The 21,917-nt window shown below is 41.2% G+C and overlaps 1 protein-coding gene across 4 annotated transcripts in view; it reads left to right on the top strand.

Moving 5' to 3' along the window:
- Positions 1-21,917, top strand: part of ANKS1B (ankyrin repeat and sterile alpha motif domain containing 1B) — an 808,746-nt gene that overhangs the window by 162,977 nt on the left and 623,852 nt on the right. The window lies entirely within an intron of this gene.

Below are 21,917 nucleotides of genomic sequence, written 5' to 3'. Positions count from 1 at the left end.
ACTGATTGCTGGGCGCACCTCCGCAAGAGTCCCGCCTCTCCCCGCAGGCATCTGGGTCTCCCGGGTTTCGCCAGAAGATGGGTTTCAGGGTGATGGAGAGCTAATCTCCCTTAGGTTTGGAACAAAAGCCCCTTTCCCCCGCCACCAGCCAGACCCACGCACCTCCACACCTCATCCCCTCCTATTTCGCTGGGTGCGAGGCAACAGAACAGCCTTTAACCTCCGCCGCCATCTTTTTCAAACTTCTCAATTTGTACTTCTTAATCCCTTCATTTCAGTCAACTCTACTGAAGTCTAGCGCCGCCGGGAGGTGCACGGAAAGGGTGCCCGGGCCTCCGTCCGGTGCGCGGTGCGCGCGTCCCGCGGAACCAGGCGCGCGAGGGCTGCGCGGCTGGGACGGGCGCTGGGCGGCCGCCGAGCTCCAGGCACCGCCATCACCGTGTTCCGGACGTCGCCGCCGCGGCGTCCCCCCCAATTTATACTTTTTAATCCCTTGAATTCAGTCAACTCTACTGAAGTCTAGCGCCGCCGGGAGGTGCACGGAAAGGGCGCCCGGGCCTCCGTCCGGTGCGCAGTGCGCGCGTCCCGCGGAACCAGGCGCGCGAGGGCTGCGCGGCTGGGACGGGCGCTGGGCGGCCTCCGAGCTCCAGGCACCGCCATCACCGTGTTCCGGACGTCGCCGCCGCGGCGTCCCCCCAATTTATACTTTTTAATCCCTTGAATTCAGTCAACTCTACTGAAGTCTAGCGCCGCCGGGAGGTGCACGGAGAGGGCGCCCGGGCCTCCGTCCGGTGTGTGGGGCGCGCGACCCGCGGGACCAGGCGCGCGGGGGGCTGCGCGGCGGGGACGGGTGCTGGGAGGCCGCCGGGCTCCGGGCGCCGCCGCTGCGGCGGCGTCCCCAGCGTCCCGGGCCGGGCGGCCTGCGGGGGCGGCGGAGTTGCGAAAGTGAGTGAGTTTCCCAGGGTTTCGCCCGGAATGGGGTTCAGTGCAATCGGAGCCGGCGCTCAGCGCACTCCGGAGCCTTTATCTCCTTCCTGCCAGTGAACTCCGGCCAGGTCATCAGCCGCCCCCTCCTCTCCGGTTCCATCCTCCCCGCAGGCGCGTGTGCTCGTGTCTCCGCCCGTTTCTCCATACCTCAGGCTTTTACGGCTTCCCCGACTGTCCCCGTGGCCTTCTCCTTCCCCCCAGCTGTGGGCATTTCAGTCCACCAACTTTTCTGTGGTTCTGGACGATGTCCGTTCTGACCTCTAGTTGTATTTTTGAAATTGTTGTGCCCGGCTGCAGGTTAGGTGTTTAACCTATGCCGCCATCTTGGTTTCTCTTCTTACTTTTAATATGTAGAACACCACCAAATAAGGGGGGAAAACAGTATTTTGGGGCAGAAAAAAAATTACCGCGGCGCTTCTTCCTTCCATCTTCCATCGCCCGCGCCGGACCCGCCGCCGGGCCGGGGAGCCTCAGGGCGCGAATGCGGGCGGGCGGGCAGCCGGCGCGCTCCGGGTCGGGCTCCCGGGACTGCCGACGGGCGCGGGCGAGGAGCCCGGCGGCGGAGAGCGGCGCGCACCCTAGCATCTTGTGCCTCTTCTTGCTTTGAGGGAGCACATCTCCCAGTAATTTCCTGAAAATACCTCTATTCTATCCTAACCCTTGATTGATAGTTAGACTGGATATACAACTTTAGAGTTGGAAATAAGTTTCCTTGAGAAATTTAAGGTGATTACCATACTATCTTCTCGATACTCTTGTCTCTGTGAGCTTTGCTTTAGGTTGGTCCAACGGAGCTGTTTTGTTGGGGAAACTTTGATGTCAGTGTCATTAGATGTCTACTCTCGAGCTAGACATATATCCTAGAATTACTCTTTCAAGGTTCTAATGGGATGTTATTGGGGTCAATTAGGGAAAGGGGGGTCGGGGATGTCAGGATTCAGTGTGCCTGTGTTTTCTCAACCACCCTGTCTTCAGTATGTTACCTTACCCTAAACTTTGACTGTTTGAGACAGTTATTTTACTCTTTCCGGAGAATGAACTTTTAGTCTTTTGAAAGATTGAAGGAGAAACAATCATCAGGCAATGAAAGAGTGAGAAAAACATATGGGAATTAGCTGCTGTTTAAATACCCTTTCAAATAGTTCTTCAGTTCTTTGCCCTTCACTTTTGCTTTTAGACATATCTTCTAGAAATGTCTGTATGAAATTTGTGGGACTTTTGTGCTATCATCAGGTTGATTTTTAGTTTTTCCCATAGCCTCCTTTGAATGTTTCTCATATCAGCTTCAGAATGTCCTTACTTCAGATTCCTCTCATTCTGCTTGTCTTTATCTGTTTGTGCCTCTACAAATACGTTTGTGCTATTTTAATGGCATTTGGGGAGCCAGGGAAGGTAGATATGTGTGTGTGTGTGTGTGTGTGTGTGTGTGTGTGTGTGTGTGTTTTCAATCTGTCATTTCCCCCCCACCCCATCAAGTCCTGGAAGCATCCTCTAATTTGAAGGGCTATCACACATGTATTACGCTTCTAGGGATTTCATTGGAGAACCACCAATAACTTCTTAGCTTCCAGTTTCTTGCCCTGGCTTAGGAATGCCAGTACTAAGCTAGAGAACCTAATTTCCTTATGAGAGGAGGCAAAATTGAGACCCAATTAAGCTTTATTTAGAAATTGGCACAGTTTCCATTGGAAAAATGTATGTGTACATGTACTTAATATTTATATTTACATATTATATATTAGGACAGTAATATATAATATGTAAATATATTGTATGCACAGTAACAGGGAAATGAGTTTAGCAATGTTGGAATGTCTTTTCTTGGGTTAGTTCTCCCTGGGGATACTCATTTCAATCTATTTTTTAATCTAAGCGATAATCTAAGGGAACGGTACTATGCTTGTTTCCCTGGAGCATCCCAATCATCTCTCCTCATTGCATTCTCAAGAGCTATGCAGGGGAAACATGCCTCCATCTGCCTATGGAGAGAAGAAGCCAAATGAACCCTCCCCCGTTAGCCCATAGGGAACTTGCCTTACTGTTTCATGTACCCCAGCTCCCACCCACCTGTCAGAGAATTGGGCTGATTATGTTCAGACTTTCTGTTCTTATTTACACATCTATATTGCTATTATTTAACTTCGATTTGGGAACAAAAACGTTACTTTGGGTTGGCCTACAGTAAAGTAAAGCTTGAAATGAACTGCTTAAAAGGCCCAAATTGCGCTACTGATTTTAGCAATTATTTTTCTTAATTCATTATCCTTTGTAATTTAAATGCTAATACAATTTGCCAAATGTAATGGCTGTTCTACAGAGACTAATCACAGAAACAATCATACACAATAACTTATGCCCAAAATCAAGCTAAAAATATTTCTACTTTAGATTTATTATTCAATTTATCAAACTTTTATGGTGCACTTATACTGTGCCAGGCTCTGTTAGTTACTGGGAATAGAGACGCGGCTTCATGGGCCATACGGGATAGCAAGGTGACACATTTGTAAAGAAATTATTATAAGACAGGATTAATGAGATAAAGATAGAAACATATCCTGGGAATAGAGTACCACACAGGGAATCTCCTAGGAGAGAGCAGGGTTCAGAATGACTGAGCTGAGTTTGTTTGTTTATTTTTCTTTTTTATTGAATTTATTAGGGGCCCAGTGCACAAATTCATGCACCTTGAAAGAAACTGTGGGCCCCGAGGCTGCGGTGGGCACAGGGGTGGCTCTTGGCCCATCCTCCGCATCCTCGCTGGTCCCTCCCGCCCTGGCCCCTGGTCCCCTCTCTTCTGGCAGCCCTGCTCCTGCTGCCGCTCCCACGTGCTGACAGCACGGAGTGATTGGGGCCAGCATCAGCAGCGGGTGTGATGGCGGCTGCTACCGTGATTGCCCCTCAGGAGCAGGGGGAGGTGGAGAAGCCCTGAGGGGCGATCGGGCCCAATAGCCACCGCTAGGGGCTGGTGCTGGGTGCCGGCAGTGGGTGCAAGCAGCAGCTCTGGCACCAGCAGTGGGTGCGAGCGCCAGGCAGGACCGCAGCACACGGGAGCAAAGAATTTTCAGTAACCACCAGAGGCTCGCCCCGATGACAGCGACTGGCATGCCGCCTTGGTCTGGCAACTCCTCTCACCTGCTCCACCATCCTGCCGCAGCCGACGCCCGCCATGTTCTGCACTCTGCCGCCTGCTGCCGATGCCTGCCACGTTCCCCTGGTGGTCAGCACACATCATAGCGACTGGTTGTTCGGTTGTTCCACCGTTCAGTCTATTTGCATATTAGGGTTTTATATATAGAGATTGGGGTGACACTAGTTGACAAAATTATACAGGCTTCAGGTGCATAATTCTACAACACATTATACGTACACTGTACTGTGTTCATCACCCCAAGTCAAGTCTCCTTCCATCACTATTTATCCCCCCATGCTCTCCTCCACCTCCCCCCAACCCCCAATTCTCCTCCCCGAGCTGGGTTTAAATGAAGAGGAGGGATGTAATGTGAGCAAGGGGAGAGGGGTGGGAATAGCATATATAAAGACATGAAGCATAAACAGGATAATATATTTTGAGCATGCTGAAGCTAAAAAAGGTGGTAGATAGTAGACAAAATAGAGAAACATTTTGAGAAGAGCAATGGAGGCCAGTTAGTTAATTGTTCCTTTTTAAAAGATTTTAAGCATTCTGAAAACATTAGACATTATGTTACATTTACTATTGCAAATAATCAACTGCAATCTTACAGCTCAAAGTGTTTGTTAGCTTTTGTTGTGTAGCATACCAACCTAAACTTTGTAGCTTAAAACAACAGCCATTTGCAAACTTACTTTCTTTTTTTTTTATTGTCTAAAGTTTTGCATATGTCTCCTTTTCCCCCAATTGACCCCACTCCCTACCCCCAACCATTGCAAACTTACTTTCTGCAGTTTGTCCATCTAAACTAAAATAAGCTGGGTGGTCCTGGTGTGGGCTGGCTGAGCAGATCTTGGCATGTCCCATCTATGTGACTTTAGCCAACTGGTGCATCAGCTGGGGCTGCCAAATCAATGATAGCCTCCGCTGAGTAGGGATGCCCAGGATCACTTTCCCGTGGCCTTGTGCCCGCCAGTAGGCTAACTGGGGGTGGCTAATAGTGCAGTCTTGAAAGAGTGAGGATGTGCCAAAGCTTTCAAGAGGACTGGCTTGGAACTAACACAACCTTGCGTTTGGCCAAAATATGTCCCAAGGCTAACCCACCCTTAAGGGGTAGAGAAATAACTCTACCTCTTAATTACAGTAGATTCAAAGAACCGTGGCCACTTTTGTAATCTACCACAACCCATCAGTATAGCTGCAAATTAGTGGATATCTATGGGCTTGTCTGAACTTCTCACTAGCCTACCTCCCACTCCTTTATAAACAGAAACATCAACTCGAATTTCGATGACAGGATGACCACCCATGTGCCCACCCAAGTTCATCTTTATATCGAGTACTCAGACGAGTAAAGGTTGTAGGTCTCTTGCAATACTCAACATGATGCAAATGAGTGATACGCACCAGTTGAGCAGATAGAGAATGGAAGAGTGCTCCATTGTCATTAAGGAAATCTCTTTCTGCTTCAAGCCAGTGATCCAAGACTGTCATGGCTAGGTTTTGCTGAACTACAGAAGATAAATTCTCTGGTATACCCTGAAGTTAGTTTCTGATTTAGGAACTGTGGCTCCTAGCAATTAGAACGGAACTGTCTTGGAAATACCAGGATTATCAGGGCTTTGGGATCTCCTAAATTCACTCCAAGCACTTTGTTGATGATACCCTGCCTAAGGGTTGCTTCCTTTTGTGAAATGTCCTTCTCAGAGGAGGGATAACACATTAGAAAAATTACAGCACTAAAGACTCAAATGTTACAATATTTTAACACTTTAAAAATTATCTTTTGTACAAACTTTGGTAAACTCACAATACATTAAAAATTAAACATGAATTACCTAGTCAGGAGGTGGTGTAGCCCTCTAAGCAGAAAGTAATTCTATGACATTAATTTCTTATTTACTAAAGACTTGGGGGGGAAAACTCTTTTAGTTTCATTTTAAGGCAGCTGGATTTATAATTCATATTTAAAAGGTGCTTTCAGGGTTAGAATAATCATATGCAGGAAAATGCAAACAGCTCCTTTAAAACATGCCTGAAGGAGAAGATTTCACTGAATTAAATCTCCAGGTTACATTTATCAGTGCCAGCACCTGTGCGTTGAAATTAAAATGGAACAACTGTATCAAAATTCTTTCATTTTACTGTATTATGTTTTGGTTGCCTGCGTTGATGAATATACATTCTCTCCCCCAAAGTATAAAATCTTGAGCAAGCCTTTCCAATTATTTATTTTGCATCTTATAGCAAGTAAAGGGTTTTGACCAGAAGTTATAGGGTATTTAAAACTACAATACAAGAAGGCCTCCTCCTTCAACATTTGTCAAGGGTATTATTTCTTTTTTTTTTATTTTATTTTATTTTATTTTATTTTATTTTTTTTTAAATTTCTTTATTGATTAAGGTGTCACATATTTGTCCTCATCCCCCCATTCCCATCCCACCCCTCTCCCCACGCATGCCCCAATCCCCTGTTGAACTTAACCGTTGGATAGGCTTATATGCATGCATACAGGTCCTTTGGTTGAACTCTCCCCCTCCCCCCCACCCTCCCCCTACCCTCCCCTATCCTCCCTCTGAGGCCCGATAGTCCGATCGATGCCTCCTTGCTTCTGGTTCTGTTCTTGTTCCTCAGTCTATGTTGTTCATCATTTCCCCTAGATGAGCGAGATCATATGTCACTAGATATATACTAATAAGAACTGAATGTGAGACGAGCAATAATAGTTATGCTGACAGGCAAATGCATCAATCTGTAGCTAGCTTCCCCCTGGACCAACAGTTCTTTTGAGACCCAATTTCAATGTCCAGTAGTTCCTTATGTGTACATGTCAGCACTGACCCCTCAGCACTGGATGGTGGACAAATGGTGGTAATGGAGGTCCGACTCCCTCTGGTTTGGTCTCGGCCGAACCCAGGGGCACGGCGTCACCCAGACTAAGGGGCACGTGGCCTCACCCCTACCCAAGGGGCGCGTGGTCTCACCCGGGCCTGGGACCCAGCCTCACTCGGATGGATCCAGGGGCGCACAGCCTCACCCGGACCCAGGATCTGGCTTCACCCGTACCCAGGGACGCTTGGCCTCTCCCAGACCCAGGGGCACGTGGCCTCACCCGGGCCTAGGTGCACGAGGCCTCATCCGGATCCAGGGACACATGGTCGCACCCGGACCCAGGGACGCTTGGCCTCTCCCAGACCCAGGGCCAGGGCTCACCCGGGCCTAGGTGTACGAGGCCTCACCCGGATCCAGGGACACGTCTCACCCGGACCCAGGGACGCTTGGCCTCTAATTTCCATTCTGTCAGTCAACATCTATTGTGCCACCACTGTGCATAGCGCTGCAATGTTATCACCAAGTATTGCTGGAAGTCTTCGCAGTGGCTGGACTCAGGCATATTTTTTACTCTCAAGGATTTTATTGTTTAAGAAAGGCAATACTGAGGAGGCAGTGATGAACAATACTAGATGAATGCATGAATTAAGTAATTACAATATTGATCAAAAGAATTGTTCAAGAGTTAGATTCAAGGGTGCTGCAGTTTTAGATAGGAAAAAGCTCATAGGAAAGATGTGCTTTCATTAATTAGAGAAGAATTTATGGAAGGAGTGGAATTTTAAAATGTGTGTATGCATATATTCCATTTATTTGTGTATGTATGTGTAAGCATGTGTGTGTCCATGGTGAATGGGGAATATTGGTGCATTTCCAAGTATAGAATGAAACTTGGGAGAATCACCAGCCCATTGCCTGTGTTGTTGAATCAATTTGAATGAACAAATGAGTGAAAAATAAACTTTGAGGTTGTTAATGTTCTTAATACTATCTTACTTTGATATGAGCACTCAATTTGTGAAGCCTAACAACCATTTATTGAGAGGGACATCTAGAATGAAGTTTGACCTCTTACTCTGGCTTTTGTGTTTTTCTGGTTAGGTTAGGGAATCAAATACAGTTTTCTGTCCTTTGAAAAACGTTGTATCTTAAGGAATATATCCCTTGGTGTGAAACACTCTAGCTATTAAGTCTGCGTTTCAGTCACTGACTACCCTTTCTAGGGTCAAGCACCATTCATTGCTTTCTACTTCTAGCCATGGTGCATTCTTGGCTCTGTCCTTACTAAAGGTATTGTTTCAGTCTGGATCAGGTAGAAGACAGATGCCACATAGAAATTCAAATAGGCAAAGCTTAAAATAAGAGGGAGAGCACCCGAGGAAGGTCAAGTCTGTGATTCAGGCCTCGTTGGAGAAGGTATTCGTTGCTGCCCACTCTATGGTCCCTCTCTCCTTGGCCTTTCAGTTGTCCTGAGTTGGAAGGAGATGGCTCGACCTCCCTGACCAGTTATTCCATGCAGGCTGCCCCATGAAGAGGCTGTGCCTTGGCAATGACAGGATGGTACTTTCTGGTGATAGAAGAGGTATGGGGTCAGACCTGTTTAAGGTAGTTCTGTTTGGTTGGAGTTGTGTATACTTGAAAGGGGTTTTCAGATGATAGAACTCCATAGTTAGGGAGCAAAACAATTCATTTCTTCTAGATGAAATTAGTTTTCCTTTAGGATGATCAAGGTGGAGCTTTGGGGAATGAGTCAACAGTAGCATCTGGTAAATCAGAGATTGCTGATGCTTTTGATACCTCCCAATTGAGTATCTCAGACAGATGACTAATCCAGCATGGGTTTTATGTCTCGGCGAGACAGGATTGTGGCCCAGGCATTTCAAGTCAGGCATTTGATGTTGGATTTGGGAGAGCTCATTAAATACTGGCAGATGGCACGAATGTTGCACAGGCTGAGGGGTATGGCCATACTTTTCAACTTGTCTTAGTGTATCTGGAAGGTTCCTTTCTACTTAAAAAAAATTATAAAAGAGAAACCTTTTTAAAAACACCCAGCATTGTTAAGCTGGTTATTAATTAAAGGTAGTTGTTTTTTGGAGAGAACATGACCAATTTTTATTTCCTTTGCTAGTGTAAATTAGCAAAATATTTCAATCAAAAAGCACTTATTGGTGCTGTTAAGTATATAAAGGAAGCATGTTAAACTTACCTTTGCATATTTACTCTGTGCCACATACTGTGGATATTAGGAATACAGACATAAAAGTCAGATATAGACTTCCTTTACCAGTTCTTACCCCTGAGAAAGAATGCTATTTTAGATAGTATCGTTTAATTTACTTTAACTCAGTTCAAAACTGGACCTTGAAGTGAGAAATTAACCTCAAAGACTTGCTTCTGAAGCTTTTATTTAGACCCTTTCTTCTCTTCAGTATGCACACCATCATGTTCACTGCGACAGATAAAACTGATGAAGGATTAGAAATGAACCTAAATCTAAACTTACCTTGCATATAAGTCAAGGATAAACCAAGACCAAAGACCTGGAACATTTCTATCAGGACAAGAACTTCTCTTCACTGGAAAACAAACTCAGCTGGTTTATTTAACACACACAAACAGACAGATACACAAAACAGGCATTAAAAATACCTTCTGTGGAGACATCATTTCTTATATTGCAATGTTGTATGCACTCTAAAAGAAATTTCACATCTTTTCACAAAAGGAGTGCAATTATTTTTAAGTGTTTAAAAATTCCTTAATATGTTTTTGTTGCTAATTTATGCCTCTTGAGTCATGGTTACCAAAATGTGATCTAGATTCCTGTTCTGTTCACCTCTATGACCTTCATATACCTTATTCATACTTCACTCTGTGGACTAGTGTGATCTAGGCTTTGTTTAGGCTTTGTGCATAAACTGGGAGGAATGGAAATCATAGCTATTCTTGAGGAGGCTATGAGATTTATTTTGTTAATGCTTATAAAACTCATTAAGATTCTGTAAATTGTGTGCTGTAAATGGTAAGGGATTATTTAGACATATGGTTGTTGCGATTCCATTGTGTACAAAGAAAATTTGACTTTTTCTTTCGTAATTTTAATTTTATTACTTCTTTATGCAAATTGACACATTCATTCTAAAGTTATGTAAGTGAAAGCAATGCTTTTAAAAAAATCAAAAGTACCATATGAAAGGGCCCCTGCAAAAAAAAAAGTGCCATATGAGAGTAACATATCAATATATAGCAGTTAGTAGCACACACATCTCATCAGGGATATTATGATTATGTTTCATTAGGTTAAAAAAAATATTTAGTAATTGTTCATGAAAGTGCTCATGAATAGCAAGCATTTTAAAATTTCTGTTTTAAATTTTATTTTTCAATTACAGTTGACAGTCACTATTATTTTGTATTAGTTTCAGGTGTATAGCATAGTGGTTAGACCATCATATACTTTACAAGTGTTTCCCTGATATTCCCAGTACCCAGTAGGCACCTTATGTAGTTATTACAATATTATTGACTATATTCTCTATGCTGAATTTTACACCTCCATGACTATTTTGTAGCTACCAACTTGTATTTGTTAATCTGTTCACCTTTTTCACCCAGCCCTCCAAATCCTCTCCCCTCTGGAAGCCATCAGTCTATTCTTTGTATCTATGAGTTTATTTCTATTTTGTTTGTTATTTATTTTGTTCTTTAGATTCCACATATAAGTGAAGTCATATGGCATTTGTCTTTTGCTGTCTGTCTTATTTCACTTAGCACAATACCTTCTAGGTCCTTCCATGCTGTTGTAAATGGTAAGATTTCATTCTTTTTTATGGCCGAGTAATAGTCCATCATATATATATATATGTGCCACTACTTTTTTATCCTCTTGTCTATCCACTTGGGTTGCTTCTATATGTTGAATATAGTAAATAACACTGCAATGAACATAGGAGTGTATATAGGGTGGGGCAAAACTAAGTTTGGGAAATAATACAATAATTAATAAATAAGAATCCTACCTAATAAAAGAGTAATATGCATTTTAACCATCACTCCGCTACACCCACCAGCCATGCCCACCAGCCAATCAGAGCGAGTATGCAAATAAACCTAACCAAGATGGCTACAGCCACAGAGAGGAGGAGGGAGGCTTGGGTTTCCCAGGCAATGGAGGAAGCCAAGCTTTCCACCTGCCCTTGCTGGCCTAAGCCTCCACTCAAGGCTACAAAGTTTCAATTATAGAAGGTAAACAAATCCAAACAGAAATGGTGGCAGCCATGGAGCTGGAAAGAGCGGGAGGCTAGGGTTGCTCCCGGCAATGGAAGAAGCAAAGCTTTCCGCACACCCTGGCCAGCCCAGTCCTCCGCTTAAGGCTACAAAGGTTCAATTTTAGAAGATACACAAACCCCAACAGAAATGGCTGCCAGCCACGGAGTGAGCAGGAGGATTGGCTCCGCTCCAGGCTACTAAGTTTCAATTGTAGAAGGTAAATAAATTCCAGATACTAGAGCCTCTGCTTGGGTCACCAGGGGGTGTGGCTGGCCTGCAAACCACCACAGGCCCCTTGCTCAGGCCGCCCCATGCCCCATGCCCCAAGGGAACCCCCACCCTGATCCCGGACACCCTTCAGGGCAAACCAGCTGGCCCCCACTCCTGCCCCAGGCCTCTGTCCTATCTAATAAAAGAGTAATATGCAGATTTACCATCACTCCAACACACAAGATGGCTGCCCCCATGTGGTCAAAGATCCTGCCCCCTTGTGGACACAAGTTGGCCACCACAAGATGGCCAGCAGGGGAGGGCAGTTGGGAGGGACCAGGCCTGCAAGGGAGGGCAGTTGAGAGGGACCAGACCTGCAAGGGAGGGCAGTTGGAGGCAATCAACCCTGCAGGGGAGGGCAGTTAGGGGTGACCAGGCCGGCAGAGGAGGGAAGTTGGGGGCAAACAGGCTGGCAGGGGAGCAGTTAGGCATCAATCAGGCTGGCAGCGGAGTGGTTAGGGGGTGATCAGGCTGGCAGGCAGAAGTGGTTAGGGGCAATCAGGAAGGCAGGCAGGTGAGCAGTTGGGAGCCAGCAGTCCTGGATTGTGAGAGGGATGTCCGACTGCCCGTTTAGGGATCGGGCCTAAACGGCCAGTTGGACATCCCTCGAGGGGTCCCAGTTTGGAGAGGGTGCAGGCTGGGCTGAGGGACACCCCCCGACCCCCGTGCTCTAATTTTGTGCACTGGGCCTCTAGTATAAGAATAAACTCTGTGTTTTACGTACTCACAATTATAGATCTACTTTTGCCCCACCTTACATATTCTTTCAAAATAGTGTTTTGCGTTTCTCTAGATATATACCCAGAAGTGGAATTGCTGGATCATAAAGCAGTTCCTTTTTAAATTTTTTGAGGTAACTCTATACTGTTTTCATAGTGGTTGCACCAATCTGCATTCCCACCAACATTGCATGAGGGTTCCCCTTTCTCCACATCCTCACCAGCACTTGTTTGTTGATTTATTGATGATAGCCATTCTGACAGATGTGAGGTGATATCTCCTTATGGTTTTAGTTTGCATTTATCTGATGATTAGTGATGTTGAGCATGTTTTCATATGTCTGTTGGCCATCTATATGTCCTCTTTGGAGAATTGTCTGTTCAGGTCCTCTGCCCATTTTTAAATTGGATTATTTGTTTTTCTTGTCTGTTGAGTTGTGTGAGTTCTTTATAAATTTTGAATATTAACTCCATATCAGCTGTATCATTGTTAAATATCTTCTTCCGTTTAGTAGGGTATCTTTATGTTTTGTTGATGGTTTCCTTTGCTGTGCAAAAAAACTTTTTAGTTTGATGTAATACAATTTATTTCTTTTTTTTCTCTTGCCTGAGGAGAAACAGCAGAAAAATATTGCTAAGATATTTTGCTGCCTATGTTTTCTTCTAGGTGTTTTAAGGTTTTGAGTATTACATTTAAGTCTTTAATCCATTTTGAGTTTATTCTTGCTATGGTATACATTTTTTAATTGGATACATTTAAAAGATTCTGTGTCCATTGTTTTTTTGACCATTTATAGTTTTCCATTGTTATGTTCTCCATGCATTTTTTAACTTACTAGATTTCTTTTCTGGTCTTTATCTATGTTAAGAGAATGTTTTTATCTTGGAATAGAATTTGCAAATACTAACCTATCTAACATCTACTGTATTTTAGTCTTACTTTCTGTGGCTTTATTGTTGTTGTGTTGTTGTTTTTTTTTTTGTGAACTGAAGCTGATTATATTAGTTCTTTATTTCTATTCTCCTTTGAGATTACAAAGTTAAGAATTTATATCCTCCTTCAGACTTGTAATAGAATATATTTTCTCTTTTTTTAAAAAAATTGAGAACCATTGCTTATTGTGTAGTTTTCTCCATCAAATAATGTGAATCATGGAAGTCACCACAAAGTATCAAATCATTAGTCTAAACCATGTCTTACATCTCTTAGCAGTGTATGTCCTTAACATATCCTTGGCTACATTAATATTAATAAGAGTGTGCAAAATCCCCAAGTTCTATTCCCATTTTATTTATTCTACTTTGATTTCATGTCAGTATGACCTAGAGTTAATCAGTTTTCTGCTGATCTAACAGACTTAATGTCTAATTTGTATTCATTTAATTTTTAATATAAAATGCTTCAGTTAAGTTTTGTTACTTTTTGATGGTTTAATTAATATATGTTTCAATCACATTCTTTGCTATTCCAATTTTTTTTAATATAACTGAATAATTGCTTCCTCTGAAAATGGATGAAACTATAGTAGAATAGAAATAACCTTGTATATAATGTAAATTTGAGGAATGCAAGTAATATGCTGTTATATATTGAAAATGGTAAAATATTATCATTTAAGAATGTAATTTTAATTTTTTGATTGTGGAGTTATTGAAAGTCTTTTTTCACATGTCCTCCTAATCAAACATACCTTTTATTATCTATTTTTCAGTCCAGTACACACACACACACACACACACACACACACACACGCACACGCACACACACACACACATGTAAGCATATATTTACATACACACTAGCACTGAGGGCCTCTCTGTTTTATAATTGTTGAAGGAGAATATAGAGAATGAGAATGGGCCAGAGTTGTCTAGTCAAAATTCTATGCATATAATGTGCCTAGAACAGTGCTGGTCATTTTGCAGGTCACACAAATAGAAAATATTGCCCCTAAATCATAAAGATAAAATATACTACAGTGAAAAGTAGCAAATAGTTAAAAACAATAGATTTGAGTTGCCAAGACCATCTGTATGTACTATTGAAATTCAGAGAAGAGAAATAGTCTCTGAATTCTTTGGACCTAGCTACATACAGGCTTTTTAAAAATTTATAATCATCATAGAATTAACAGTAGAAAGTTAGGCTTTGGCAAATGTGGAACTGGTTTCAAATCAACCATTTTCCACAATAAAGCCCCGATGTATTTCCCCTCCTCACTATCCCCTTCCTTCCTGATTTGCCAGATGTGGTAAGCACATTCACATACCAGGATCATACGATGCCCCCACCTCTTCCCATCCCCCTCTTCTCCTCAGAACTTTTATCTCAGGAGGTGCTGTTGCTTAAATGCAGGTGCTTCTCTGCGTTCTCTCCTATTCACACTCAGTTGGAAATAATTGTTCCTTCTTTATGTTCTCCTAACACCTTACTTCTGTATCTCTGTAATGCTCATCATTTGGCCTAGTTTTACTGTCTAATTACTTATCTCTTTATGCCTTGAGTTCAGAGTTCATGACATATTTATCATTCCTTTCCCCCACCCTCAAGTTTAGTCTTGTAGACAGCAGTTATTGATCAATAAATAATTAAAACTGTGTAATGAATTTGTTTGAAATAGTGGACATAAACAATATAATTTTAATTAAATTAATGTAAGAGATAATTAACTTTCTATTAACTAAAATCTTTCCCACAAAGAAACTTCAAGCCAAGGTGGTTTACTGTTGAAAACCCTTTCTTAAAATAAAGGATGAGGATTGTTCCCAAGTTATTGTATAGGGTCAACATTACTGTAAAAATAAAGACATTTAAAAATATATGTTTTTATTGATTTTTAGAGAGTGAAGAAGTGTGGTGTGGGGGAGAGAGAAACATAGATGTGAGAGAGAAACATTCTGTGCACACCATACCAAATGGGTCAAAGACTTTAACAGACACTTCCCCAAAGAAGACATACAGATGGCAAATACCATCTGCAAAGATGCTCCACAGCGTGTGTCTTGATTGTGGTGGTGATTACACAGGTGTATACATTTATAAAAAACAACCCAACTGTACATTTAAAATGGGTGCATAGTATGTATTTAAATAAGACCTTTGTAATTTTGATCCTAAAGAAGAAACTATTTGAAAAATAGTATTTATTTATATAAAATGACCTGCCATGAAGGATAGTTTAGTTTTCCAAAAGTTACACATTTTGCCTTTCATACTCAATTTTGCTGAAATTGCAAACTAAACTTGAATAAACTTTATAGAGTAACCTTTAACTTTTTTGAAATTAGCTCCTGTCTCTTGTGCATAAACCTGACATTAGTTTAGACTTTTCTCTAACTTTGGAAGAATAAATAGTATCATTAAGCTAGAGTCTGATAAATGCACAAAAGTTTTAAGAGATAAAAGAATGTACAGATGATGTATTTTAAAATTATACACTTGAAACCTGTATAATTTTATTAGCCAATGTCACCCAAATAAATTTAATAAATTTTTAAAAAAGAATATGCAAATTGATTGTATTAAAGTAGAGTAGCAAACCAAATGCATTCTTCTTTAAAGTTTCCCAGATGGCTATGAAAGGATGTCAACTATATAAACAGGTAGCAGGTGGGGACAAAATGTGTTGGAACTGAGTGTCTTAGAGGAATTGTAAGGAATGCTTCATGTACTATTAAAAAGAGAACAGCTCTGGCCTGGCCAGTGTGGCTCAGTGGTTGAGCATCAACCTATGAACCAGGAGGTCAGGGCACTTGCTCATGATCGGGTTGTGGGATAGATTCTTAGTGGGGGCGTGAAGAAGGCAGCCAATCAATGATTCTCTCTCATCATTGATGTTACTATCTTTCCCTCTTCCCTTCCTGTCTGAAATCAATAAAAATATATTTAAAAAAAGAGAGAACAGTTCTTCTTAATCTATCTTTCAATATTCCTTGCAACTAAAATATTGCTCTAATAGCAATTCTACCTTTCAATAAATATGAAATACTTTTGATAGTGGCACACCCCCAAGTTTAGAATGTCACCATGCACAGTAACATCATTTTGGTATGTGGATGCTAGGAGGTGGACTTAGTGTACTCATTGCATAAAGATTTGTTTTTTCCCACGCAGCTATAAATGCAATTTAGAATGGATAGCTAATTCCAAATGATTCCAAGCGAAATTTTGTTTTTCAGAAAACTTACACGTTGTAGAGTTGGTGAATTCCAGTAACCTGGAGGAAATGGCTGTGGTGAAAAGATAGTGTAAGGTAGCATTGCAGAGTTATTTTCAGAAAATTTTGAACAGATGTTTAGTGTGTATAAGCTGATAAAAATATCACATTTGACACTAAGTTGTTTGAGCATGGCTAATGCATTAAACTGTGATCTCTTTCTCAGGACTGAATGTAAGATAAGTGAGTCTGTTCCTCTGGAGTAATAACCATTACTGACCTGTATCTGTTGGATCATTGGCACTGTTATAGTTTTGATGTAAATAAACCACCTTAACATCTTACAATTTTCCTCCTCTCTCAGTGGCCCGGTAGGCTCTTAGAACTCCAGTTTTAAAAAGTATTATAAAAAATAACACGGGTATATCTTCTTTTGGTGTTGCCTTTCAAATTGACAAAAATGAATAATCCTTATGTAAGGTCATCTGTGTAATGGGATTGGCTATGCAAGTTTGGAGATAAGGTGTACACTAGAGTTAACCTGCTCTGCATAATAAAGGTTAGAGGAATTTGAAGAGCAAATGGAAAAAAACCTGTGGGAGAAAGTAGATACCAAGGAACCTGGGCACTTCTTGGTGGAAGGGGATGTGAAAGCACCCTTCTACCCAACCATCATTCCAAGGAGAAGAATATTTATTGGGGAGGGGTTCAGTTGTGCAATTTGAAGCCCACTCTCCTTCTCCACTGTAGAGGTTTTGGTAAAATCTAAGTAGCTCACTAATGATTGGTGTGAATGCTCTCGTTATGAAATAAAGCAGGTGCTGAATTCAACACTAGTTTGAATATGAGATGAACACAGTGAGAGCAAGTGAAATATATATACTATTATAATATGTTAAACTAATTAAATAAAATATTATATATATTCATATAACATTTTTATATTACATTCAGATATCACCTCATAAGGAAATCCCATATCTTCAATGTTAGACTAAGGTAGCTATTCTAGAAGTATTTTTCTTTGATGGAGCTTAAATTTGTTTCCCCATAGTATTTATGTATTATGATATTTATTCTTTGAAACAGTATAGAACTGGTCCAATATTTCTTCTGCATAATCTCTATGTATTAACCAATAAATCTAATAGGTTCAAATTTTAGGTAAATTTAGGTTCATATTCTATGGAAGAATTTCCTGACATCTGGAACTTTAGGAACACAGTTGGATGTCCAGTAAAAAGTTTCAGTCATTTGAAATGAAATAAACTTGTGAGTTTGTATGTTCATGGGGCTTTCCCCCCCACATATAATTGAAGATGGTTTAGTTTGATAAAACCTTTCTTAGCCATCTTTAATTGTAAAGCGGTGAAGTGGAAAATTATGGTTTTAAACAGCTAATTTATATACTGTCTTTAGGGGGCAGTACTAAACCACTGATAAGTTTTGTTATTTTTGCTAATGCTATTGGTAATGACCACCATTAAATGAAATTAAAATAACAATAATGAGATTTGGGATGCAATTATGTACACCTCTTAATATTTGTAAAAATTTCTAGGTAGTCAAATGAGAATGATAGTTTGAAATTCAATCATTTAATAATTCATCCAACAATTATTAAAATCCATTATGTATAACACATGGTAAGAGATACAAGTGTGAATAAGGCAATGTTTGCTTTTAGATAACTTACAATTGAGTAGGATAAGCAAACCATACTTGTACTTGTCTGCTATGTGTATGTACATAAGATAAAGATAATAATATAAATAACAATATTTATTGATAATTGTTTATTTGCCAGTCACTGTCAAGCAATTAATTTTATCCTCATAAACCCCTGTTGAGTAGGAATTATTATAATGCCTACTTTGAAGATAAGAAGTTGAAGATTAATAAGATTATGTGATATAATTGGTGATGTATGAACAGGGTAGATACATAAAGAGTTTTTCTTTGGGAAGGAGAAAGAGACACTGGAAGAAAAGAACTGATGAGCCTATGAAATATTGATAATTCTTAGCCAAGAATGTAATAACTTATAGTGCCATGCCATCTCAACCTTGATGGTCAAACCAATCGTGAGTTGGTGAAGGAGATGCCTATTTGATCATTCTATTCATTTTGTAGACAGCATTGATCATATTGATGCTCTTGCGATATTAAGGTTTTGGACATCCCCCAATATTTTCACCCAGATGATCTGTAGGACCAAAAATCCCTGTGATAATCATCTTATATTACTAATTTGAGAAATGTGTACTTATGAAAGTATGGGGCTATGTACCAGACTGCAGAAATTTTCACTGCCTGTCACAGATAACAAAATGCTTTGGGGAATATCATCATACAGTAGAAATATATTAGCAAATATGCTTCTTCACTTTAAACTGCTATTGTATCAACTTGGTTGTTCAATATACTGCCTTTCACAGGTCATTGTGCTGAAAGAGAGGCCATGCAACACAAGGTTAAGGGGTAAGCTCTAGAGTTAGGCAGTTGGGTAGGAATCCTTTTTCTGCCACTTTCCAGCTCTGTGACCTTGGGTTTTACCTGACCGCTCTATTTACCCCTTGAGGTAAATACTTGGTTTAGTATTTACCTAATAATTTACCTAAACTAATACTTAGTTTAGTATTTACCTCAAGGGGTAGTTGTGTAAATTAAAATAATGAATAATAGTGCTCAAAAGATTGTAGTTATTATTATTGCATCTTACAAACAGTAACTTATGATTGGGAGACTAATTGCTCAGTTATTGAAAATTGATAAAGGGAAACTTAAGATGTGAATGCCAAAAATAGTCGTATAAAGCTTTATATCTGATTTTTAAAAGCAACAACATTTGGAAGGCATGCGGGTGCTATTTGCAATTCAACATATAAAGTATCTTTACTAACTTCAATAGTCATGATCTATCAGTATTGTGCTGAATGATACTTTCCAAAGATTTTTAGGCAAACTTACTATCTTTCTTTTTTTCTAAAAAAAAAAAAAATTCCCCTTGCTGAGCATTTAGCAGGTTCTTTGAATATGGAATTTTTCTTCAGTTCTGGCAAAATTTCTCGCCTTACTTCTTTGATCAATTCCTACCAACTCGACATGGATCTCTTAGTTTGACCCCCTACTTACCTTAGCTTTTAACTTATTTCATCTTTTGTTCTATCTTCTGGGAAATGTCCTCACACTTATTTTCCAACTTTCCTGTTGGATTTTATGTATTTGTTTGATAGCATTCTGTTCTTTTTCAGGGATGCAAATATCTTCTATTTCTATAACTTTGTTTCTGTATATTTATTTTGTTCTCTGTTAAAGACTTCCTTTAAATTTGCAGTGAGCTTTTGGTTCTTGGTCAAATTTAACTAAAAACTTAGAAACTGTTTATCTGGGTGGAGTTTGTCCAGATGTGGCCTTCATAGCAGGCATTACAGCACAGATCCCCACCATACACTGAGTGGCCAGATTATTATGATCTCTGAACGCATAATAATCTGGCCACTCAGTGTGTGTGTGTGTGTGTGTGTGTGTGTGTGTGTGTGTGTATGTGTATATATATATATATATATATATATGTATGTATATACATATACATATACATATATATATATATATATATATATATATATATATATGTATGTATGTATATACTAGAGATGCCCGGTGCACGAAATTCATGCACGGTGGTGGTGGGGGGTCCCTCAGCTCAGCCTGCACCCTCTCCAATCTGGGACTCCTCAAGGGCAGTCAGACATCCCTATCACAATCTAGGACTGCTGGCTTCCAACTGCTTGCCTGCCTGCCTTCCTGATTGCCCCTAACCACTTCTGCCTGCCAGCCTAATCACCCCCTAACCACTCCCCTGCCAGCCTGATTGATGCCTAACTGCTCCCCTGCCAGCCTGTTTGCCCCTAACTGCCCTCCCCTGCAGGCATGGGTCCCCAACTGCCCTTCCTTGCAGGCCCGGTCGCCCCCAACTTCCCTCCTCTGCCAGCCTGGTCACCCCTAACTGCCCTCCCCTACAGGCTTGATCACCCACAACTGCCCTCCCTTGCAGGCCTGGTCCCTCCCAACTGCCCTCCCCTGCTGGCCATCTTGTGGAGGCCATCTTGTGTCCACAAGGGGGCAGGATCTTTGACCACATGGGGGCAGCCATCTTGTGTGTTGGAGTGACAGTCAATTTGCATATTACTCTTTCATTAGAAAGGATATATATATAGGGCCTGGTGCATGAATTTGTGCATGGGTGGGGTCCGGCCAGCCTGGCCAGGTGAAGGGGACATGGGTGGTTGGCCGGCCTGCCTGCTGGTCGAACTCCTGGTCGAGGGGACAATTTGCATATTAGCCTTTTATTATATAGGATATACACTGAGTGGCCAGATTATTATGCGTTCAGAGATCATAATAATCTGGCCATTCAGTGTATTCCTAGGTACTGATAGATCTTTTTTCTTAGGAGGTTAATTTTTGTAGAGAGAAATATACTCTACTCTCCTGTCTGGAGGGATATAACCCTAGCTGCCATATTCTCTAAGGTAAATATGGTAGGCACTGGGGTTGGGTAGGATTCTTCATCTATTACATAGATATTCACTTAATTCCTTTGTTTTTTTTTGAGAGAGGCCCCTCTTCTCACTGTGCATGGATTCTTAGAATTCATAATCCCTTTGCTTCAACCTCAACAGAAAGTAAATCTCCAATTTCTTGTCAGGTGGTAAAGATTTAGTTTCTTGGCTAGGTGAGGGGGTGGGTCTAGGGGGTCTAACTTTTTCTAATATACTAGAGGCCCGATGCATGAAGATTCATGCAAGAATGGGCCTTCCTTCCCCTGGCTGCCAGCACTGCCTTTGCTCTGGCCGGAGCCGGCTTTTCCCTCTGGCCCAGAGCCGCCTTTCTGCCTTCCCACGCTGCCCAGAGGCCCGGAGCGGCTGGGGTGTGCTGAACGCCTGCATTGTCGCCATGGCAAGCATCCCGCCCCACCCCTAGCCACTCTGCGCCAGCCTATGAAAATTAACCTGCCATCTTTCTTGGGTTAATTTGCATACTCACTCCTGATTGGCTGGTGGGCATCATGAAGGTACAGTCAATTAGCATGTTACTCTTTTATTAGTGTAGATAGTGTCCATTCTGTTTTAGCCCCATCTGTATCTACACCTTCAGAAGTAGTGAATCTCTCCATTCGTTAAGCCCTTTGGAGGGTGTTGAGGCATGAACAGGCCTGCTTCTTATTTTCTCCTCTTGCAGACACTTGGCTTTCAATTTTCTCAAATTTTCTAAATCAGGTAATATCTACTCATCTGTTTATTATTATCCAAGACTTTTCTTGATATTGATCATCAGCTTTTAACAGACTTCTTTTGTCCTTGTCCTTATGGTTTAGACCATGTTCAAAATGGAAGTCCTATGATTCATTTAAAAAGTACTACCCTTCTTTATATGGTAATATAACATGTTATGAATCATTTTTTCCAAAAAGGCGACTACGTTTTTGGTGACATTGTGAAAAAATGGGATTTTTAAGTAATTTCTAGTTTAAAAAAATATTT

Source organism: Eptesicus fuscus, chromosome 7 (assembly GCF_027574615.1).
Source record: "Eptesicus fuscus isolate TK198812 chromosome 7, DD_ASM_mEF_20220401, whole genome shotgun sequence".
Lineage (NCBI taxonomy): Eukaryota > Metazoa > Chordata > Mammalia > Chiroptera > Vespertilionidae > Eptesicus > Eptesicus fuscus.
Note: the sequence above shows the minus strand (reverse complement) of the source record. Positions and strands in the feature narration are given on the sequence as shown.